We start from the raw sequence: 17,157 nt of genomic DNA on the forward strand, positions 1-17,157 counted from the left end.
AGGACATATCAAGAAGAAAAATGTTCAAGAAGTGAAAGATCACATCGAGCGTCAAGAAATGAATCCGACCATATCTTGTAAAGGATTGGAAGAAATTACCACTCCTCAAACTCTAAATATAGAAGGACATATCAAGAAGAAAAAGGTTCACGCAGTGAAAGATTACATCGAGCATCAACAACAAGTTCTCCAATGTTTAAAGGATAACACCACTTCGGTGCAAAATCAAATGAAACAACAGGTAGATCAACATCATAGTGAAATTTTTTTTGATGTAGGTGATTGGGTATTTTTACTGCTACATCTAAAGCAAGCTATTTATGAGAAGGAAATGTTGGCAATACTACATGCACTTAAAAAATGGCGACAATACCGAATGGGAAGACTCTTCAAGGATGAGGATGTGGAAGCATTGTTTTGTGCTATTTCTATTATCCAACCAGATTGGATAAACGAAGCAAGGGATGAATGCAAGAAGGACAAAGAAGTATGGCCACTTATTCAAAAGTTGCAAAAGATCCCAATTGAAACAATATTGCCAGATATTGAAAAGGAAGGAAAAATAATATTGGAACCTGGAGCAGTCACAGAAACAAGAACCCAACAGTTATGAAATCGATCAATTTCAGAGTATCTCATCAAGTGGAAGAACTTACTCGCTGAAGATTCCACATGGGAGGACAAGAATTTTATACAAAAGCATCAAGAACTACTCAAGCGTTGAGGACAATGCTTTTTGAAGGAGAAGGGCATGTTAGGCCCCTATACTACTAGTGTAACCCCTTATTGTTATTAGTACAGCCCACTTATGATATTGATGTACCCATGTAGTGCCCATATTGTTACTAATGTGCCCATAGAAGCCCACTATTGTTATTATTGTGCCCTTACATTATTATTGTTATGTCGGCTCTGATTATGTTATGACCCCTTAGACTCCTATATATAGAAAGGAGGTCTTTTCATTTTTATCATCAAAGAATTGTTCATTTATGTAATGTAAAGGAGGTTGCCCCCTCGAAGAGGCTGAATTCTAAGGCGTTGATCTATCTTTTCTATCTTTTCTTGAGCTGGTTTCATAACACTGATGCAGGAGCATAAACTCTCAAATTCAAACTTGTTGGTTAGACCTAGGGGCCTCTACATTTAATAAGGGAGTTAGTTCCCTAATTAAGTTTAATTGTTAATGATTTGTAATTTCCTATGTTTTTAGGGAAATTTAGAAGGATTGTGTAAATATACTTGAGATTAAGAATATTGGAATAAAATCTCCTTCTTATAAAATATCTTGAGAGTTTGAATGCGTTAGAGATATCTAGGGATCAGTGATATCTTTTGAGCGATGTGGATCTAGAGGATCCTAGAGATAGGGGTTACTTGAGTAATTTTAGGTTATGAACTGATTTTAGTTCAGAATCCTATGTGTATAATTGTGCAGCCAAGAGGTAGCGAAAAAATAAACATAAAGACGAGAGTAAGGGGGATTTAGTTGTGGAGGCTAGTATGGCCATGAGGCCAAGGGAGGGCCAATTATATGTAAATCAGGCTTAAAAGTGCACTTGATCCTGTATGTAAATGTTAGGTATAGTTGTGAAGAATTTGACAAATACAATAAAGGAATTTTCTGTTCAAGTATTAGTGGTTCAAATAGTGTAAAATCCTCTATTCATTGTTGTGAATATTGGTCCCTATAATGCATAATGAAACAAAGTGTGATGAAGATTTATTATAAGTAAACTTAGGAATAAGGTGTTTTAAAGAAGAGCTTGAAGAGGATCGAAGCCTTTTGGAATACCGTATGAACTTTTCTTACCAACGCTTGGACTATGTTACAACAATTTTTTGTTGGAAGCATTTAACGAAGGAGCAAATATTTGAATTATTGAACACAGTTGGGGTGAAATGAAATTATGGTAGGGAGCCAACCTCTAATTAAATTTGTGGTGTCAAATATGGTTAAATCCCCACTAAGGTTGACTTTGCTAAGGAGAAGAGTTAACCATTCAATTTTTGACCGGTCAAATAATTGAAGGTCAGACAATCGGCCCCAACATCAATTAACATAGTCGAGCTAAATGTAGGCTTATTAATAAAGAGTGATACTGACGTTCTGACCTCCGATTCTGGTGGGACCAAGTTGAATTGGTCAGGGTTGGAGATTAAATGACAATTTGATTAAAAAAACATGAAGTTGACCCCTAGCCTCTCAACCCTAATGTGACCAGTCGACCACTCAACCCTAATGGGACATATTGTACCTCTGTAGATAATTCTAGGTTAAGGAATTATGCCAGAGCATCTAAAATGTTTTGTTTGTTTTGAGTTTTTGGATGACCAATGCTCTAAATTGTTTAAACAGGTGCAATTTCTTAATTACTTATGATGTATTAGAAGGGTTGACTCTTCACCTCTAGCAGAATTTAGCTTTTGAAGAGATATGTAAGGTTGAACTTTAAGAAAATATATGATTGATTAAATATTCAAACAAATTATTTAACTTAGTCATATACAGATGATGCGTGTAAAATGATTTTACAGCCAACAAAATATATTTAAAAACTTAAGGGAAGTGACAATTTAAAGATGTAGAGGAGTTAATTAAAACATATACTCTAATTAACTAATCTCTGTAATTGATAATAACTTTGTAGGGGCTTTTAGATAAATTGAAATTCAATGTTATCATACCCATAATTCCCATTAAACTCAAATATATGCAGATTTAAACAAAGTGAAAATATAATAACATAGAAGTACTCATAGGGACACAAGTTATTTCAAGATGAATCCAGAATCCTTCTATTACTTTCAACAAATAATTTCAGATGATTACAAGTCTGCTCAAGAGTCTATCACAATGGTTCAACCCTTTATACTTTGATGTACAAAGTATTTATACAACTTTCCTAAAAAATCTTGATTTAAATATCAAGATTTATTTAGAAATATCTAAAAATTGTTTACAAAAATAGATCTACAATATAGGAAAATAAAACTGCTTAGGCCTCTTGGCACTGAATTTGAGGCTTTTGGTGATGACTGGGCTGAAAAGGTTGTTGTTTTGTTGCTCCCAAAAATCTGCATCATGTTGCTAAAAACATGTTGTCTGCTGCTAGAAATATGTGTCTATTTACTCAAGAAGCTGGCATATCTTGTCCCATCTTTCTTCATCTGGAGTGGAATATTTAATTAAATTTCTGTATGTTTCATCCACTTCAGTGTATTTATGAAAAGTGGGCTTAGTTACAAACAAATGTTTGATCTCATGCTTAATCAATAAATCAAAACTTAAACCTTCAATAAAGGCTTTTCTTGTAATAGTCCCCTTAATCTTAGCAAATTTGGATTTGTTTGTAGCTATAGCATGCAGCCTGCGCTGGTATTCTTCAAGGGGAATGAGACTGTTTGCCATTCCTCTTAAACCTGGAAGCCCTTTTTGATGCAGAATATTGAACTTTTTGTGAAATTTCTGAATGTTGGCTTCTAGATTATGACATTTATTTTCCAGCTACAACATTAGATTTATTTTAGTGAGAATCCTTCTCACTTCCAAGATTGTTTCAGTTTTGTCCTCTATTTCAAATTCTTCCAGTTCTTCCCTTCTTTTTGAATTCAAAATTCTAATTAATGTTGTAGCCTCTCCTGGTTTGGGACCTAGGTCTTTCTTTACTTTTGCAATCACTTCCTTCTATCTTTCCAATAGCTCCTCCCGTTTAAAATTAATTTCAATAGAAGGCCACAAATTTGTCATAGACTCATTAATGTCTAGCCAAATGTTTTCCTTGGCTTGTGCAATGGTCTGAGCAATAACAAACTCATTTTCTAGAGTTTCTATCCTTTGAGTTAGTCTATGAGTTTCTTGAAGCTTTGTTAAATAAACATTATCAATTTTTAGCTTCTGTTAGAGATTGTTGAGTTGAGCCATTAGATTTTCAATATCTTGATCTTTTATGGACAAATATCCCATTGCTTTAGGTAAAATAGTTGCTGAGTCTGTGGGCTGTGTTTCCACTGCTTTAGCTGCTACAATAGAAGTCCCTACAATAGGAGTTGCTGAAGTACCTGGAATAGAAGTTGCTTCTATAGGAATAGTTGCTGCCACATCTGCTTGTTGTTCTTTTTCCTTCAAAATACTTTCTAGTTCAGTCTCCATCCTCTGAATCTGTAAATTTTGTTCAACAACAATTTTGAACATGTTTTCCTTTTCCTTTTCTAACTCACTGACTTCTTTGGTTTGAGGATCTTCAGTAGTAGGGAGTTTCAATTGTTTTTTCAATGCTTGAATATCAACATTTTTCCTCTTAATCATTTCCTCGACAACTTTTACATTACTAGGATCATATCCCAGTTTAATTACCAGATCTTCTAAAGATTTTATTTTAGTATATTTGGCAAGTGATGACATATTTTCTAGCTTTAACTAGGATTGAACATTATTCACTGAAACTTGCAACCTGGATGTTGCCATGGCTGAACTGGTCAAGGTGGAGTAAATCATTTCTCCAGCTTGTTTGTGCAGATCAATTTGGCTCCACCATTTCTCCAGCTTGTTTGTGCAGATCAATTTGGTCAATATGATGGATCTGTTTAGTGTCAAAGGCAAAAACATATTCTTTGTAATCTGCTGCATTTTTCAGAAAAGGAACTTTAGGCTCTAAAAGTGCCATCTGAAACTGTCCCTTTTGAGTATCTAATGCTGAGAGAAGCCTGTGTTGGGAAGCTGAAGTTTGCTTCCAGAATTCTGAATAAGTAGTGGCCTTGAGTGCCTCATTTTTCTTCTTAATTTCTCTGTACCTAGCAAAGATACTTTGTTCTGTAGTGGTCTGGGCTAGCTCTCATGTCTGAACTGATTCTAATGGATCCTGAGTGATTGAAGATACAGGAGAGCTAGAGAAAATTTCTTCAACTCTTGGGAATGTTGCAGCATAAGGACCTGATAAAATTAATGTGGTCTGTTCCTGTGAACTCTCTTCTTGAGATGGCTCTTCAAGAGGGTTCTTTTTCTTCTTTTTATACATTATGAATTCTAACTGCTGAATTTCTGAAACAAGAGGGGAAATACTTTCCCTTGTCCTTTTAGCATGTTTTTCCTATGGTGTTGGAGTCTGTGTTGATGTAGAAATAAAAACTTGCTCCTCTGCTTCCTGCAATGTGTTCTCCTGCCATTCCTCTTGGTTCATGTACTGTTCAATCTCTGGTCTAGGAGTGTGTGCATAAGGAGTAGTTTTTTGTTCTACCCTTAGCTTAGAAATAATCCCCAAGGGATCATAAGACCAGGTAAAACTTAGTTTAAATTTCATTTGTTTCAAAAGGAGGTCTGCTTCTTTTGCTACTGCTCTAGTATTACAAATAAAGGGTCCAATCTGAGCTTTTAATTTAAACTGAGATTTCTTCTTAGCTGACACAAAGTGTAGCTCATCCATGTTCATCATTTGCCTAATATATTCAAGTGAAAAAATCCTAATTGGTACAAACTTAGGCAATTTATATGGAGGAAGCTCACATCCATATACTCTGATCTTTGTGTAGTTTTGGTACAAGTACCAATCTCCAGTCTTTGTTTGCTCACTGAGATGGAGAATTCTCTTGATTTTAGGGGAAATCCTAGGAACAACATCATTGTTAAGTAAGCATGAGACCATGTATAAAAATTGATTGGTGTAATCATTGAAGGAAAATTCATTGGTATTCTTCCTTACCAAGGAAGTCCAATGAATCATAGATTGAGGATTACCCTGCTCATCTAATTTTTGTAATTGAAACTAGAATTTATCTGCTTGATGGAATAAAAAAATATATACAAGAACTGACTGATACTTGAAAGATCCTTTTGTTTAAAACTTTAAGAACTAGTCATGTATTGCTTTGGTCAAAACCTCACTGTAATTGAAAAGCATAGAAGGTTTTTCACCTACTGAAAATACTGATAGAAATCCTAAAATAATCTCATCTACCCACTGATCAGTTGGATAACCTAATAGACAAGAAACTATTGAGATAACTTGTCTAGTCATTTCTGGGAACATGGAAGAGGGGTATGGAGGATTTTTTGTAGGTAATCTTTCATTTTCAGGAAGGAATATTTCAAAAAATTTAGGTCTTTGAGGAAAGGTGAGCTTCTTATAGATTTCCTTGGGGGAATCCACAAAGAAGGGGTGCAGAGGGGTTGAAGGTTTTGCTTGAATCATTTGGCATATCGACTCTCGGGATATGGTAAAAAATACATCATTATTTATGGCTCTTTGGCTTGGGAAGTATCTGAAATGGCATGAGGTTACAAATTCGAGGAAGAAATGAGTCCGAGGAGGATGAATTGAGGCAGCAAGGAGTCCCACATCCTCAATTAATCATTATCATCTAGGAATTTTTGTTTATCCCAATTGTGGAGTTCATATAAGTCAATCTGACATTGGGTTTCAACGATCTTATACTCCTGATCAACTAGAGGTAGTCTATCTAAATCTATGACAGGGGGTATCATTGGGTTTTCCTTTGTCATCTTAGCTTTTCCTTTTGAAGACATACTGAAGGTATACAAGGTAAGGGTGATGATTACCAGGTAATTTAGTAGGTTGTTGTAATGTTGAAGAAGCACCTTGATGCTGGTATGGTTGTCTGAGCTTGGATATGCATTTTTGTAAAAATAGAATGTGTAAAATGAAACAACAAAAAAATATGTATTTATTTATAAAATGGGAGGAGTTACCATTTCAGAATACCTGTTTATGGGAGTATGAAATTTATTATAGTAACAGTCGAGGAATCAAACGAGTGGATAACAGTAAGATGATTGTCAAATGAGAGGTGGACAGTTGGAGGAGGTGGAATGGTTGTTAGGTTTCTGGCAGGAGTGAGAGTAAGCGATGGTGGTTTTCGAGGGGGAGTTTGAAATGTATTGGGAGTGGACAGATAGCATTGGTGGAGTTTTTAAAATAGCTTTTCGAACCCACCCCCCCATTCACACAGACACACCTCGCCCCCCATCCCTTGGTTAAATGTTGGAGGGGCGGGGAGTTGGGGGGGGTGGGGTCTGAAGTGCTTCCCTATCGTTGATCTAGGAGGGAGTGAGATCTCAGTGGTGGATTGATGCCCTTATTTCATATACGACAAAACATCGAATCAATTCAAATTTATTACAAAATATGATTGACTTATTAATTAAGCTTAAACTAATTAAACAACAAATTAACCATAATGTGCGACATTTAAATTAGCGTGCAATATTTCTTGGGGTTATTCATTTTTTCAATATTTTTCTTTTTTGTCTCTCTTTTTTTGTTATATCCCTTTTCATTTCTCTCTCTCTCTCTCTCTCTCTCGATATATATATATATATATATATATATATATATATATATATATATATATATATATATTATTCTTTCATATTTTTTTAACAAGTAAATGTAAAATACAGGGTAAGTTACAATAGGACTAGTTGACCAAAGGATAGATGGCTATTCATATAGAAGGTTTAGGTTGAGACAAAAATATGAAGGTGGCAAAGGACAAAAATATTTATGTCTTGGAGTTTATTTTCTTGTAGGTTTTCATGTGGCAACATTTAAAAAGATAGAGACAAGTTTTTGAGGCCAAGACTTATTGCTTGGAGCTAAGAGACAAAAAGGAACCTCCATCTCGGTTCATTTCATCAAGAGTTTCGTGAGTGGTGGAGCGCTCTCCATTTATAAATGCGTAGCTAAAATTTGTTATGGGGGTTGCGGCATGGTCATAAGATGCTAGTGTTTGACTAACAAACATTTATTATAAATTTTTGGTCTATGCCAATGGTGTTATGTTATAAAGGTAATAGTCTTCTCCACCCCCCTTTAGCTCTCAAATACTATAATTTCTTCCTATTTATAGAATAAAAGGGGAGCGTTCTATGGTGATACATGGTGGGATTTTCCCTCAGATCTGATTGTGGTCAAGCCTGATAAAAATACATTTTATCAACCTCCTTCCCCTACATCATTATGGTATCAAAGTAGAAGAAGGTTCTACTTGCAGCGAAGAAGTATGAACAAATACCAACAATTTTGAGGAAGGAATGATGTTAGAAGCCAACCATTGTGGAGCCTATATAGAGTTGTGAAAATACATCCATTGATAGTATTAGAAGATCTTGTATGGAGCCAAGAAGACAACTGTGCGTAACCATGAGTTGTTAATGTTTGTGGAGATAATTTCTATTGGGTACTTCTCTAAATTAAGGATTTCCATATTTAATGTATTTTTCATATATCAAAGCTAATTTGTAGGTCTGTTTTTACAATTTTGGAAAATTTCAAACTTTGTGAGAATTTATTAAAAGCCAAATTTATTCGTTTGTTCTTTATTTTGAATGAGATTTGTGATACTGCATTTATTGGGTATTAAGGAATTTTCCAACCATTAAAAATGAATGGATATTAAATAACTTCCTTATAGTTTTAACCTATTTCTACTTATTTGGACTATGACTTCGGCCTATCGGGATTGTAGTGATAAAGATTTAAGTTTGAGTTTGGAACAAAAGAAAGTTCCTGTATTTTTAAAACTGTACGAGGGAGAATACACCTTCTGCAGTTAGTTCACTGTTATATTACCTGCATTCTAAGGATAAATTTTGATGGAATTCATGGGGATTCTGGTGGTTTCATAAGGGCCAAAGACTTAATTATTTTCAGAGCCACATGTTGTTGGCAATGACTTTATCAGAGATTCGAGATGATTGCAGAGCTGGTATATTCTAGAGAGGGATTATTTTGAAAGAGGATAAAACATGTGTACTCTTGAAAAATATTTGGTTTAGTAAAGATGATCAAAGGAAGACTGTTGAATATAAGATCTTGGTACAAATCTTGAAGGATTGATTTGATGATTTGAAAACTAATTATGGTTTTGTAGATAACAGAGAAGGAAAGTGTAGATAATAGCCATCACAATAAGAAAATTTGTGACAATGAAAAGGGAGCAAGTCAGACTCTCACGAGAAGGAATTTATGACAAAACTCGAGATCAAAGATGAAATTGATGAAACAAGAGAGGACAACATAAGTTCTCAAGTGAAGAAGTGAGTAGTTGACGATGGAGAAGTCTAACAACTTTGGAAGTTGAGGAGTAGGAGTGCTTAGAGAAGAGGTTCTATTATAGAGAACCAAGAGATGGGAAAGGCTTATTGAAACTCACAAGGGGAGAAAGAGTGTCCACAGAAGAAAGTAATAATGAATACTAATAGTCATTTTAAGGGTTTAGAGAGAAGTCATAATTATATGGAAAAAATGCCAAAGCAGTTGACATGAGGAAGATGAATGATGAAGAATTTGAGAAGGAAATGGTTGAGTTAAGAGCAGAACTGAGCAACATAGAACGCTTGTTACAAGAATATGAGAAATATGGTTGGACAATGAAGAAGAGGGTGAAATGACATATGTTGCAAGTGAAGATGGAACACGATTTGTGTGGAAGATTAAGGAATGAAATCAAAGCAGTTGAGTATGAGGTGGAAGTAAACTATTGTGAACTAGAGTAGGGGTCATTTCTTAGAGAAAATAATAATGATGAAGATGCTGAGAAAGGATTTGTTGGGAGTCTCATAATTGTTTGGAAGATAGGGATAAATATTTGATGGTAGAACCATCTATTGAGGCTAAAAATTATAATGATTTTAAATCTAATAATTGGTGTGTGGATGTAAGATTTGTTGCAAAACATGGGTAGAACATTAGCTTTGTTCCATGCAGGGATGAAGAACAACACTTTGATGCAATGCTTGTGGAAGGTGAAGGACAATCATAGGGCATTGTCATAAAGTTGGAAGAAGAATATAATTTAAATTTTCTTGAAAAAGTGTTATGAAACCAGCTCAAGAAAAGATAGAAAAGATAGATCAACGCCTTAGAATTCAGCCTCTTCGAGGGGGAAACCTCCTTTACATTACATAAATGAACAATTCTTAGATGATTCAAATGACAAAACCTCCTTTATATATATAGGAGTCTAAGGAGTCACAATATAATCCAACTGACCTAACAATAACAATATAAAGCCATAGAAATAACAATAGAGGGATTCTATGGGGCACAGTAATAACAATATGGGGGCAATAGGGGCACAACAATATTAATAAGGGGTATAACTACAATAGTAATGGGGTAATCACTAGTATTATAGGGACCCAACATGCCCCTCTCCTTCAAAAAAGTGTTGTCCTCAACGCTTGAGTAGTTCTGGATACTTCTGCATAAAATTCTCATCCTCCCATGTGGAATCTTCAGCGGATAAGTTCTTCCACTTGATAAGATACTCTGAAATTGAACGATTTCGTAGCTGTCGAGTTCTTATTTCTGTGACTACTTCCGGTTCCAATATAATTTTTCCTTCCTCGTCAAGTTCTAGAAATATTGTCTGAACTGGGAGCTTGTCGCCTATAACCTTCTTTAAACATGAAACATGGAAAACTGGGTGCAATCGAGAAGCTGCAGGAAGCTCCAATTTGTATGCCATAGTACCAATCTTTTGCAACACCTTGTACTGACCATAATACTTTGGTGATAATTTATTATCCTTCTTAGCTTTCTTGAGGGACATTTTCTTATATGGTTGTAGCCGTAGGAATACCCAATCACCTACATCAAAACTTCTTTCACTGCAATGTTGATATGCATGTTGTTTCATTCTATTTTGTGCCAACACGAGGTTATCCTTTAAGAGTTGGAGGACTTGTTGTTGATGTTCGATGTGATGTTCCACTGCCTGAACCTTAGAATTTTCTCTTAAATATGATGTGATGGATGGTGGTCGATACCCATAAAGTGCCATAAATGGGGTAATTTTTGTTGCTGTATAGAAGGAAGTGTTATACCACCATTCAGCCAGAGGCAACCATTTGACCCATTGTGTCTGTTTATCAGATACAAAGCAATGAAGATATCCTTCCAAACATTTGTTTACTATCTCAGTTTTCCCATCAGATTGAGGATGATATCCTGAACGAAGATCCAACTTGGTGAAGTAAATTGATCCATGCAATTCATCCAGTAATTCATCAATGACAGGAATGGGGAAGTTATCTCTAATAGTGAGCTTGTTGAGCTCCCTATAATCCGGACATATGCACCAGGATCCATCCTTCTTGTGCACCAATAGAACTCGAGCAGAGAAAGAACTTTGACTCGGTTGAATTATACCAGCCTCTAGCATTTCTGCAACCATACGTTCAATTTCACTCTTTTGGACATAGGGATATCTGTACGGCCTGATGTTTGGAGGAACACTTCCTGGAATTATATGAATAGCATGATCATGATCACGCATAGGTGGGAGACCTTTGGGAGTCTCAAATACCTTGGAATGATTGTCCAGGACTTTTTGGAGATCTGGAGAAATAGATGATTCCGATGTGGAAACATCTAGCGAGCATAATTGTGCAATTACACCTCTTTGCTCCTTTTTTAGAAGCTTTGTCATACTATTAGAGCTGATTATCTTTCCTGGTTTCCGTGCAATACCCCTTAATTCAACTTCCTTTCCTTCCGTAGAAAATTTGATGAAAAGTTCTTGAAAATTAAAAGCTATTGTACCCAGGGATTGTAGCCATTGGACTCCTAGTACAACATCAGCACCTCCCATTGGAATGGAAAGCATTGGGCTAGTCAATACATATTCTCCCATGGATAGCTTGATATTATGGCACTTTCCAGAGGAATTTATTGTTCCTCCATTTGAATCATCACTTGACACTCTGGTGCTGGATATAGGAAGCAATTCAATTCTTTTGCTACCTTACAATGAATAAAATTGTGGGTGCTTCCTGAATCAATCAACACTATTACCTTTTTCTTCTTGATTTGTCCTTCTATCTTGATGGTTTGAGGAGTGGTAATTCTCGCCAATGCATTACAAGATATGGTTGGATTTATTTGTTCTTCATCTAGGCTTTGTTCCTGGAGTATATCCTCTTCTTTTGACCTTTCTTGCTCCTTTTCTTCTTCCTCTTCACAATCTATGTAGAATAATTTCTTCTCAGCACACTTATGACCTTTAGTGTATTTGCTATCACAACTGTAACAAAGCCCTTTTGCTTTTTTTTCTTCCAATTGTTGTGGTGTCAACCTTATAGGTTGTGGAAGACTAGGGGCAACAACACTTCCGTCTTTATAGTTGTGAGTGGTATGCTTCCTGGTTGCCATAATTTTGCTTTCCATTTTTCTTGCTAACCTGAATGCCTTCTCTAATGAATCAGGTTCCCAAAGGCGAACATCATGTTGGATATTATCCTTTAAAGACCCTATGAACACATCAATCCTATGCTCCTCTGGAATATCTTTTACCCTTATGTTCAATTTTTGGAACTCCTCAATGTGCTCCATTATTGAGCCCTTTTTTTTGAGACTTATCAATTGGCTAAAAAAAGTGTTGCTTTTGGTATCCTCATAATGTGCTATCAATTCTTCCGTAAAAATTGCCCAAGTGATAAATGGTTTACGAGAGCAAAGCCATTGATACCATACAAACTGATTTGGTTCCAAATATAAAGTTGCCATACGTACGTTTTGTGTGTTTTGCACATTATTGAGATCGAAGAATTGCTCCATCTGTAATATCCATGTGGCAGGATCCTTGCCATCAAACTTCCTCATATCGATTTTTGGAATATGGTGAGTCTTCGATCCAACATTAGCGTCTATGGAATCATGGTTAACATTTCTTTTGTTCTCATCATGAGTTTCCTTTAGTACCCTTTCACCCTTAGGGACCATTTCTTATAGCAACTTATTCATATTTATCTTCAATTCGTCCATGTCTGTCTTCAAATCTATCTTCAAATCATCCATCTTAGCTTCCACGTCAATAATCTTAGCTTCTACGCCTTTCTTTAAACAATCCATCTTAGCTTCTACACCTTTCTTTAAACCATCCATCTTAGCTTCTACATCTTTCTTTAAACCATCCATCTTAGATTCTGTTCCTTTTTGTGCAAGGGACAGTGTTGCACTTGGTCTTGTAATTTTGATATATCATGTTGCATTTCTTCCTCTTCTTCATGAGTCATGCTAGAGCTTTTAGGTTCCTTACTAGGTGTTTGCATTTTCTTTCCTCGGGGCATCAATTATCGATAATAATGCTCTACTATGCCCTTTGAATTCCTTCAAAATAAATTTTCAAACCAAGCTTAAGCAACAAATTAAGAAAATCTACACACCTTTTTTCACTTTGTAGGAGCTCGATATTGCCTCTGATGTATCTCTGTACTTTCCAATCATCTAGTTCTGAATTTGTGAGTTGTAGTAGCACTCTGTGTCCTCTTTCCAATGCCACAATTCTGACCCAAATTGGATTCTCCAAGGAAGAGTTATGTGAAATCTCCCACAGTGACTTGCTTATAGACTAGTTCAATAGAGCGAACTTGTACGACGTGCCACGAGTCACTGTTTTGACCTTTGGATCTGAAACATGCATACAAGAAACTACAGTCTGTCTTCTTTCTGTACCTTCTTACTAAATTTCAATCCGATCCCCAGAGAGAAGTTATGACGATTTTCCCCAGGTCACCTGTTTTGAATGTAATTCAGGAGTCTGCAAAAAGACCAACTTCCTCAGATCATAGCTCCGCAAATATCGCGCAAAAAGCTCTGAAATTCGGACCCAAGGTTCAACGAGATTTCTTCTCAAATGGGTTTTTTTTTAGACTTCTGAAACGTCACAGAAAAAAGTTATAGCGAAAATGCCACGATGACCTGTTTGGAGCAGCGAAACCCTAGAATCCAAAGCTCTGATACCAAATGTTATGAAACCAGCTCAAGAAAAGATAGAAAAGATAGATCAACGCCTTAGAATTTAGCCTCTTCGAGGGGGCAACCTCCTTTACATTACATAAATGAACAATTCTTAGATGATTCAAATGACAAAACCTCCTTTCTATATATAGGAGTCTAAGGAGTCACAATATAATCCAGCCAACCTAACAATAATAATATAAAGCCACAAAAATAACAATAGAGGGATTCTATGGGGCACAGTAATAACAATATGGGGGCAATAGGGGCACAACAATATTAATAAGGGGTATAACTACAATAGTAATGGGGTAATCACTAGTATTATAGGGACCCAACAAAAAGAAGGAAAGACAAAGTTATCTTGTAAAGGCAATCAAAGTGGAGACTATGTACAACTAACAAATGTAGCCATGGACTAACCATTTAAAGAACTTGTTGTGGAGGACTTGGAAGTGTTGGCTCATGAAGATAGCCAAAGGAAACATAAAGAGGAGGAGAATAATTCAGATCTAATGTTGACTAATATTGATGAAGAACATCGTTTGGATGGTATGCTCATGAAATTTTTGGAAGAAAAGTCTGAGGTAGAAAATTTTTTATTTCTCGAAGATATGCTTGAGATAGAGAAATTTTTATTCTTTAAAGAGGTGTTTGAGGTAGATAAGATTTTAATTGAGTATGTGAATACATTCATTAAATATTATTAATTTGAAAAGGAACCTACTACAATGAATAAGGAACATGAAGATATGATGAATGACTCGAAGATTTCAGTGCTGCATGAGGAGAGGGTGTTGGAAGCATCTAAAGAAACTTTGAAGTCCCATGTTTTTAAAACTGATGATGACTTTGTTCTTGTAGGTATGGATAAATGTAAGAATAGACAGACTCATATTTTTTTCATATCAATAGAGGAGGCAACATTGTCTCATCTATTCAATAGAAAGAGAAGATATGCAAATTCAAGGAGTGAAAGTATTGGAAACTAGAAAGAGGATGAAGATGCGCAAGGAATAATGACTTGGCTTCGAGATACTTCAACTGATGTACTACAAGAAGTTTAAGAAGAGTCTATACAAGACTAGAAAGAAACAAACATGGAACTTTCCAAAGAAAAAATGATAACATATAGTATTAAAGGTGAATGGAGCAGAACTATGGAGGGAACCTTGTATAAAGGTACAAATTGTTTGTGGAAAATCTGTCATTTTAGTAACATTCAAAATATGAGTTTTATATAGCAATCATGTAACTTGAAAATAAATATTAAGGATATACAACATTAGTTGCAAAATTTTGTTGAAGATGAGCAAAGGTATGAAGATTTGGAAATGGAAGTGGTAGAACAATTTTTTTTATGAAAACCTGCAATAGAAATCTTATGTCAGTGATGTATACCAACAAAACACAAATATGAAAGGAATTGATGAAATATGGTAACTAATGGAGGAGGTAAATAGAAAGTGTTTCCATGAATATTGAAGAGAAGTCAACCACAAACTACTGTTGGATTAAAGTGATTGCACTAGTAAGATGTTTAGAAAGCAATAAAGAAAAACATGGGATCCTCGAAAAGAGAATATGCATCAGAAAATGTTGTAGGATAATGGAAGAGGAGAATATTATCATAGAATGAGTGAACAAAAAAAAACAAGATATGGGATCCAGGAGGACTTCAACGAAGGAACTCATGATCAAGGGATCATGGATATTTTGTTCCTTGGGAGTCTGATGCAAGAGAATAAACTCTGAAATTTAAACCTGTTGGTTAGAACTAGGGGCCTCAATATTTACATAGGCAGTTGGTTCCCTAATTAAGTTTAATTTTTAGTTATTTGTAATTGCCTATGTTTTTTGGGAAATATTGTGTAAATATGTTTGAGATTAAGAATATTGTAATAATATTTCATTCTTAGAAAAGATCTTGAGAGTTTGAATGAGTTAGAGAGATCTGGGGATCAGTTAGATCTTTTGAGTGATATATGGATCTAGAGCATCCTAGAGGTGTTACATGAGTAATTTGAGGACCTGAAGTGATTTTAGTTCAGAATCCTATGTGTATAATTGAGTATCCAAGAGGCACTAGACAAAAAAAAAACAAGAGCAAGGAGGATTTAGTTTTAGAGGCTAGTATGGCCACATGGCCAAGGAAGGGTCAATTATATGTAAATCAAGCCTAAGAAGACACCAATGCCTATATGTAAATGTTATGTTCAATTGTGAAGTATTTAAAAAATACAATAAAGGAATTTTTTATTCAAGTATTAGTTTTTTTAATAGTCTAAAATGCTTTGTTCATTATTGTGATTACGGTCTCTATAACACGTGATGAAACAAAGTGTGATGCAGGTTTATTATAACTAAACTTGCGAATGGGGTATTTTAAAGAAGAGTGCACAAAGGATCAAATCCTTTTGTAATAATGTATGAACTTTTCTTGCTAGTGTAAGGGATGTGTTACAACAATTCTTTGTTGGAAGCATTCAACGAATCCTTTGCTAGAAGCATTCAACGAAGGAGAAAATGTTTGAATTATTCAATATAGTCAAGGTGGAATGGAATTATGGTAAGGAGCCAAAATCCAATTAAATTTGTGGTGCCAGGTATGGTTGAAGCCCGACTAAGGTTGACCTAGCTAAGGAGAAGAACCAACCATTCAATTTCTAACTAGTCAAATAAGTGAAGGTCAGATAGTTGGACTTGACATCAATTGGCATAGTCAGGCCGAGTGTAGAATCATTAATATGGAGTGATACTAACCATCCCACCTCCAATTATGGTGGGACCAAGTTGGCTTGGTTAGGATTGAAGTTTAAATGATGGTTTGACAAAAGAAAAGTAAGAAGCCACCACCTAACCTCTCAACCTTGAATTGGACCAGTGGACCAGCGGATAGTTGGCTATTCAAGGATGGAAAAGAGTTGGGATAGAAGTTTTAGGTTAAGACGAAAATTTGAAGATGGATGATTTGGAAAAAAAATTGTGAACACTTTCAAATAAAAAAATCCATTATACATGACCTTATATTCTCACTTATATTTGCATGTGAAACATGACTAATGCATTCTATAAACAAAACTTCAACAATCCACCAACATAAACATAAAACAAATAACTATGGAGCAATCATAACACAACACGTGATAATGTATTTCGTCTAGTTAGGGCTACATTTCTAGGCCTTAGGTTAAGAGTGGGGAGGCCGCTTCATTAGTTTCTACAAGAAGAAGATGCGTACATAGTAAAATCTCTGTCAACACAATGATGAAACTCTTATCTTGAGTGGCATGTCTCTCCAAAGATACATTCTCCTACAAAGAAATATCACTCACAAGACGTTCTCCTTCAACTTGGAAAAATAATGATCTCTCACAAAAGTGGCGCAAATGGACTC

Source organism: Pinus tabuliformis, chromosome 7, assembly GCF_031772625.1.
Source record: "Pinus tabuliformis cultivar Carrire ecotype Pingquan chromosome 7, CPIR1, whole genome shotgun sequence".
Lineage (NCBI taxonomy): Eukaryota > Viridiplantae > Streptophyta > Pinopsida > Pinales > Pinaceae > Pinus > Pinus tabuliformis.